Source organism: Arachis ipaensis, chromosome B09, assembly GCF_000816755.2.
Source record: "Arachis ipaensis cultivar K30076 chromosome B09, Araip1.1, whole genome shotgun sequence".
Classification (NCBI taxonomy): Eukaryota; Viridiplantae; Streptophyta; class Magnoliopsida; order Fabales; family Fabaceae; genus Arachis; species Arachis ipaensis.
In genome coordinates this window covers 1,548,749-1,557,116 of record NC_029793.2, presented here as the reverse complement: position 1 = coordinate 1,557,116, position 8,368 = coordinate 1,548,749, and the positions used below count along the sequence as shown (strand labels likewise).

Sequence of the window (8,368 nt, the reverse complement as noted above, 5' to 3'; positions counted from 1 at the left end):
CACTAAACTCAACTGAGTTTTTAAGAGTTCATCATTAGTTGTCAATATTTTTAGGCTGTAAACAAATCTTTTTCTACATGCGGGGTAGCATTGATATCTAAAAAAAAATATAGGTCATATATATCAACAATATGTATTCAAAATGAGAAAGAGTTCTTTGAATACGTGAAATGTTTGGAAGAAAATAAAATAGGCTACTGAATTAATAATTATAAAGAAGTAGATAAATCAATTAGTTTATTTTGAAAAAACTTTACCTGAAATACATTGACTGCATTCTAAATTATTACCGCAATTGTTGGTAGAAATTTGATGAGAAGCAGAATTATTTGCTAAAGTGCTTTGTGAAGAGTTGATATACCTTCTTATTCTTAATGGTTGCAGTCTTTGATTGATATGATTCTTTATAGTTGATGTTGATGAGAAAAGATTACTAATAGCTGTGCAAGATACAATTAGAAGTTAACCACAAAATGCATTTTCGTGCATGAGACAATTTTGTGTAATTTTATTAAGATTGAAGGTTTCTAAATATTAGCATGACTGGAATTGATCTACTTTTTTCCTAAACATGTGTAATTATTAGGATCACCAAAAAAATCATGATCAATAAAAAAATAAACTCGATTGCATTTTGGTCTTTCAAAATGCATAATTACTACTTTTTCTTGGGCCAAAACATGTCTTTTATTATCTCCTACTTAAGTTAAATGGTTTTTTTAATATAAAAAAAAGTTAAATGTTAATACATATTCTAGTAATTTAATGGATTGATTGGAAAATAATTTTTTTTTCTTTTCCTTTGTTATTTTTATAAAGTTTTTTTTCAAAGACTGATTTCATAATACTAATTTTTTTAAATAAAAAATTATTAAAATATTATCTAACCTTTATCCTATCCATTAATATTGATGTAAGATATAAGAGTTCGCTCCCATGTAAGTTCGTAAGAAGAGAAATTTTTTAAAATATATATATCTCGCATTAAATTTGAATCTCCATATTTGTTGTTTTTATATAAAAATTGACCTTTTTCTATTTATATCTGAATCGTTAAATGAGAAAGACCTTAAAAAAAAGCAACACATACGAATCTTAATTCGTAAAACAATTTTTAAAAGAATAAGAATAAATAATTATTTTTTATTATAAAAAATTCAGACACTGATAAAATTAACCATAGAATCTAAACTAACGTTATATTCATAAAAAATGAATTTCATCAAAAAAAAAATATTCAATAGTTAATTTTTGTTAATTCTATTAAAAAATTACTCAAAATTATCAAATTAACTATCATGATCAGTTTTAAAATTCCCAATCTAACTACAATAACAACAATCAAAAGTTTAAAATCACCACTAAACTTTCATAATTTTCTTCTACCTATATAGCCTACTTTATCTCCATAACCTCCATAACACAACACGATAAATAATATTAATTATAATTTTGCCTCCTCTTCTTCATTTTTTTAAGAGATTTCTTTAGTTTTTGATTTGTCCTTGACTTCATGCAGGTGGCAACAATTAATAAGTATTAAATAAAATAAATTTGAACTAATTTTTTTTTTTTAGATTTTACATTTGCATAAATAAAACCTATTTTCTAAATTAGTTCAAGTCATTAGGCTTTGCTTCACAAAAGTTGACTGCAATGGCAATGATAGAGTCACTTTTGGAATTGTTTTATGAAAGGTTTTTGTTAAATAACTCGTTAAATATTAAAAGAAAAAAAATAATGTTAGTGGAATTTAATAAAATTTAACTTTTCATCCTTATAAAAATATTTATTTTTTATCCTAATAAAAAATCTTGGTTTCAGTGCAATTTATTCTTAATTTTAGTTTATTCTGTTAAGAAAACTAAAATGTTGATATGATAAAATTTACCCTGAATTTCTTTATTTGTTTTAAATAATTATTGAAATTAAATATTACAAGATTCCTCACAATTTTAAATTAAAAAGTCTAGGTGTTATCTAATTTAGTAATTTATTGTTTATTTATTTATTGTTACCTATATATCAGTTTGTTTATTTATTGTTGTTTTGATTGGTGTCGAATGACTAATATATGATTAATGACTTGGTTTTGTTAGGTTGAAACTTAATTGGTCACGAACTTCATCTCGCACAACACGTTTGATGAAAGGAAAATCTCTCAAACATTCTATTAAACTCTAACTTATTAAAAGTTCCAAACACCCTCAAAATTAACTTCATTCTTTTAACATTGTTGTTTAACATACTCTTTCTTGTAGTCACTTGGTAAGTTGGAAACAAAAGAACAAAATTCATGTAATATAAAATTATACACAAACTAAACAAAAAATATCCCTAATGCCGTATCTTCCAAGTGATGTCTCCATACTAATTGCATCAATGATGGACGCACTAATTGCTACGGAGAACTTTAAAATCGAGTAATCATTAAGAATAGAGCATCAGCGTGTATTCCTAAAAATACAAAAATTAAATCTTAGAAAAAGAAACAAAAAGAAAAACAAACTTGCAATATTTACCTAAGGCTCGTTGGAAGCATCATGTGGACTTTAATCTGCCTGTTTTTTGGCTTCCAATGTTCTCTGGATAAAAAAAAGCACATATTCTTAAGAAGCCATTAGATTTATCAACTAAGGATCATCATCTACATCTAGCAACTAAACCATGAAACCGACAAAAAATATTTTTTATGGAATTTGTAACTTGCTTTAGCCACTTAAACAATGTTTTCAGAACCCGTAACTCAAAATCATAACGATGTAGAGAGCATTTTCATCAAGAATTCCACTAATGAGCTAATGAAAAATCTTGACAATGTATACAATGGGCTAGTTATTTAATCCAATAGAGATAAATAATAAAAACTCCTCTACAGATTATTCTAAATTCAAAAACTCTCATTCAGTTATTTCACATCAAATTTCAAATTTCAAATCCCCCAATTTTAAATTTCAAATTTTTAAAAATTCAATTAATTATTTCAAAAAAATAACTATCCAAAATCCTAATTTACCAAAATATTTGACTCCAATACCCTCTTCTTTTTCAACCGGCGATTTGCTGCTTGGCTTGCCACACGCCACTCACCCATAGTAAAAATAACCATCCACTTAAGAATAAAAATAATCATCCGTAGACCTTATGAATTGAACATCCAACATATTTTAATTATATATAACTAAACCCAATCCAGTCAAAATAATCATCTACATAAAAATTAAAATAACCATTCGCATACCTACTAAAATGACCATCTTAAATTGAACATTAAATACAATAAAATATCTCATTTACATGAAAAATAAACATCTACATGCATACATAAAACTTCCACTGCATACTGTCTCCCAGCATCCCTTTGCGCATCCAGCATCGATCTTCTGATCGCTTCTCCGTTGACGCTGCTGTCGCCGCCATCATGCCTATCGTCGTTTCGTGCCGACCCGCCATCCTCGGACTCGGCGTCTCCATCCTCACTAAAACCCTTCCATTCACTGCGGGGTTCTCAGACTTTGGCGACCCAATTCTGTGACTCGTCTACCTCGCCTTCTTCTTCGCCAAGCTTGTAGATGAAAAAGTGGTGAAATAGAATTATTCTAACGAAGCATTGAAGGTCTTAAAAAAGTGGAGAAATTCATGAACTTTCCTGCTACAAAGTCTTGTTGGTTTAATAATGACAAGTCTGATATTCTTGGTTTCTTGAAAGTAGTTGTTGCCACCGACGATGATGAATTATACAAAGGTGTATGAGAATTGTGATGCTGCTGATGCCGCTTGGTGTTTATTATTATCTTTATTTTTTGAGGGTGTCTTCTTCGTTGTTATGATACTACTACTTGTACTTGATGATGATGATCCTTCTTTTACCACAACTTGCTCCAAGGAACCATCATTCCAGTAACTAAAAATTCAAAAAATGAAATAAAAAAACGAGAGAGAGTGAGTGAAGAAAGAGAGGGAGAGTGGCTTCTTACACGGAGGTTGGCTTCTTAAGGGATTCATCAAGTCCGATCTTGGAAACCGCATCGCATACGAGTTCGTCTCACTCTTCGAAAGCTCCTCGCTGGGATTAGGGTACAGCTTGGTCTTCAGCGAAGCGCTTTTCGCGCCGGCGATCCCGTCGATTTTAGCGGCACCGATGAGAGAGGATGGAGAGGGAGACCAGTTGGAGGTGTTCGTAACTGTTTGAAATCCTTATTTGCTTTGTATTTAAAATTGAAAATAATTTTGTAATTAATTAATTTAATTATCATTTAATATTGATTTCAAAAATACTTTTGTGGTATACATTGTACACTAATTACATTGACTCCTCATACTTTCTCTTAGTTAAACCATATTAATTTTGTCCAAGTTAGACCGAATAAACCGGTCTAAATTAATATTTTTGGGTTAATTGTCAAATTGGTCCTCAAAATATCACGCGATTGTCATTTTCATCCCACAATGATTTTTTTAATCAAATTAGTCCCTGAAAGATATAACATAAGTCGCGTTTGTCCTTCCGTTAACTGTTTAACCCATTCCATTAACGTTGTTTCACGTGTAGCGTGAAGTGAAACGACACCGTTTGTGGTAACAGTGGGTTATGCTTAAAATGATGTCGTTTCTTACTTCCTCAGCCCTCATTACTCTTCCCTCAAAACAGACGAAACAAATACAGAGAAGAGGAAGAATCGTCGATCGTAGAAACATCGGAGGCACCCCTTCATCGGCAACGCTTCACCGACTGCGACTGCGCTTGAGTGGCTCACTCTCTAGGCCACCGTTGCTTGGGCGTCCCAGGCTCGGTCTTCTCCTCCCAGTCAAGAGAAACAGAGAGAGAAGACAAAGAATCAACGATCATTGGAAGGACAGAGGTGTTGTCATCGGCTAAAATCATGTTTCTTGATAAATTAGTATTACCCACATGCATTGTTTATGATAATTGATTTGTTTCCCTAACCTTGTACAAAAGCTTTATACTTGATGAGCATAGCCAAATTGATCAAATTACTCCACATATCCATGGATTAAAATTAACCAACATAGCGAATTAATCATGGTATAGTAGTATTATTTCTTTGGTCATCACAATGCAATCTATCGTCACTTGGATTTTAAAAAAATACCGAATGACAAACCAAAAAAAATAAAAAACAGAGCACACAAATTTTAATCAACTTGTAACAAATTAACCAAATAAGAAAGAGAATCAATCAAAACCCTAACATTACCACCAGGCACCAGCAAAAAAAAACCAACTTGAAACCCATTGAAGGAATCATTGATTATCTCTCTCGCAGATGATAATGCCTTCCATGACAGTGCGATGGTAGCCTCTCACGCACAACGAACGCATTCGCACTACTCACTGCGTCGCCGATGATAGCACTGTCTTCTTCCCTTTGACCGGAGCTTCGTCACCTTCTTTCTTCGTTCTGAGTGGTTAAAGAATAGAGAGTGAATGAGTGAAGCTGTAAATGGAAGGAGATGAAGCTCCACTAAATACTAAACGACGTCATGTTTGAAACAAGGACTTATAATAATCAAAATGGCATCGTTTTAATGTCATTGTTAGCACGATCCACGTGGCCAAATGTTAACAAAATCTGTTAATCCACTGACAAAAGGACCATCGCGATTGATTTTGAATTATTCGAGGACTAATTTGATTAAAAAATTAATTTATGGACGATTTTAAAAAATGGCTTATCTTTCAAAAACCAATTTAACTATCAACTCTAATATTTTTTTACATAAAATGACTACAACTCTGTCCAAAATACCCACATTCAAATTTGCTAATTCCAAGTGTACCCTTTGCCAAATTAAATTAGGGTTCAATTATCTACTTATACCATTTGCACATTTTCTCGATTTAGGAAACCATCATCTTCTCAGCTCGAGCTGCTACTCCGTCGCCCGCGCCAGGACCACCACCTCGTTGTTGCCATGGTAGCCACCATGAGTTGGGTGAGTTGCCGTCGCATGAGTTGCCGTCGCAAGCTGAAGTTAGTAGCCACTCATCTTCTCCCATCGCAAATCGCAGGACCAGCACGCCGAGCACGACATCGGCGTTTGTAAGCTAGGTGAGTTGCCGTTTAGCCAACACAGGACCAGCATCTTCTTTTCTACTGTGTTCTCATCTTCTCTTCTTTTGCCAATGCAGGACCATCTGAAAATAGGTCTTCTAGCCGCCGCCAGGACAACCACCTCCTCGTCATCGTTAACTTGCCACCGTGACCTTAGTTAGTTGCCCTGATCTTAATTTGTGTCGTAATTGCATAATGTATAACTAATTTGTTCATTTAATATTCAATTTTTCATAGACAAGTCGTGTTAAATTTTAATCTATGAATTGAAGTCCTGAGATTTTTGTATAATTTTTTTACTTTCATAACTTTGAGATGATGGTTATTTTGCAATTTGTGGTATTGAAATCACTCCTGCTTGCATTTATCTAGCTATAGAAATTTGCAAATTGAATTACTTTTGCATTGTTTATGTATTCTATGAATTGAATATGCCAGACCATCCCTACTTGCACTACATTTTGTAGAATTCAAAAAATACTACGATTTGTAGTCACGTAAATTTGAGGACGGGAAATTTGTTCTTATTAGGCTAGAAAATTGTTCATTTAGGAGTATATACTACTAAACAGTAATGAAGTGGCCTTCTATGAGATTCTGTTTTAAGTTAGCTTTGTTTTGGTTTATGGAAGGGAACAAGTTTTTTTTTAATTTAAAGAAAAAGAAAAAAAAAGAAGTCGTATGAGTATTTTTTTTTTATTACCAAAATTTTTCAACTTTTGTATACTAGTTTAAAGAGACAATTGTTATTAATACTACATTTCTTACAAGGTTTATTGAAAGGATTCAGTAATGTTTTGAAAGGACAAGATAGCACAAAGTAAAATCTACCTATAATATTGGATCACAGTATTGGACTTCTAAAGTAATAGTATTATACAATAATTATTATTTGCTTAATGTTTGACTAATGTTATCTCTATCTGTTGTATTAAACTTTTTTGCAGTTCCTTAAAAAAAACTAAAGGACAAGATAGCTGAATTTCAATTTGGTTTAAATTTATCTCTTTTGTTTTAGAATTATGTTCAGTTCCTTTGTAAATAATATGTCTTAACTCACACAAATTTAATATATGTATATAAGAAAATGTTGTCATAATTGTTTGTAAAATTTTATTTTATTAAATATGTTGGATGTTAGAATGTTAGAAGTTGCCAATAAGCAAGGTTTGGAATTTCATATTTTGAATTGTAAATATGAAATTGACCTACCTACAAAATTAAAATTAGATAGAAGCTAATACAACTTTTTTGAAAAATTTAGGACCAAAAGTCTAAAATGGATTTGACACAAATGGACACCGTCAATTCCTAATTTGACGAGCATTAACAAGACGTAATACTGTTGAATTTTTTTAATAACATTGTGTATAAGATTTGGATTTTTATGAGTTACACTATTTCTATATAAAGAGGCAGGATTCAAAATAAAAAATTTTAAAACCCAACTCCTTGTATACTTACACCTCATAAACATTAAAAGAAATCATCCGCGTGACAAAAGATCCATCTCTATTCACTCAAATTTTTCAGTTTCAATTTTATTCCACATTCTATACGGTCCAAAACAATGTGGTTATTTTCTATTCTCAGAATCTCAGCTGCCTTAACTGGACCACGGTACATAACACCACATGTAAAAAAATAAAATAAAATTTAGTACCATAAAAATACGAAATAAATTTTATATAAATATTATACTTACAGGTCTTAAATTATTAAATTCAAGTGTAGCAATGATGTCAGCAACAACTGGTTGAGTCTCATGTACTCCTTACAGATTGAAAAATGCGAAACTTATATTCAAGCTGTAAAAATAAATATAACATATAAGAATTAAAAAAGAAAAAAAATATTACCAGTTAACTCAATTTATTTTACTATAATGAATAAAAAATTCAACTAAATTAATAATAATATCTCATTAAATTATACCTTTCTATTGATTGTATTTGGTTGCTTTCTGCCTACAAATGCAGCTACTTTCAGTTACACATCTATTATCCAACGCCCAATAGAAAGTATGACGAGCACTTAATGCAAAAGCCCCCATCTCATCAAGTGGACCAAGAAGAAATCAACAAACCAACTCCGGAACTGGAGCTTTCCTTACTTTCTCATATTATTCATCCTTCAAAAAATTGTTAATCATGTCTTGTGGAGAGATGGTAATTTTTTCTTGGTCATTGAGTTTATCTTTTAGATTAAAAATAGCCTCTATAAAACCAGCAACCGACATAGTCCAACAAATTCCTAAATTAAAAAAATTATTTAGCACTTAATAAATTATT

At 31.2% G+C, this 8,368-nt stretch overlaps 2 protein-coding genes across 2 annotated transcripts in view; both read right to left on the bottom strand.

Moving 5' to 3' along the window:
- LOC107614691 (pyrophosphate-energized vacuolar membrane proton pump-like) overlaps positions 2,045-8,368 on the bottom strand; it is a 19,915-nt gene continuing 13,591 nt past the window's right edge. Inside the window, exon 12 of the mRNA XM_021112313.1 lies at positions 2,045-2,585. The gene's annotated coding sequence lies outside the window, so the exon portion shown is untranslated. The remainder of the gene's footprint in view (positions 2,586-8,368) is intronic.
- LOC107614690 (pyrophosphate-energized vacuolar membrane proton pump-like) overlaps positions 5,035-8,368 on the bottom strand; it is a 13,691-nt gene continuing 10,357 nt past the window's right edge. The window contains exon 9 of the mRNA XM_021112314.1: positions 5,035-5,423. The gene's annotated coding sequence lies outside the window, so the exon portion shown is untranslated. The remainder of the gene's footprint in view (positions 5,424-8,368) is intronic.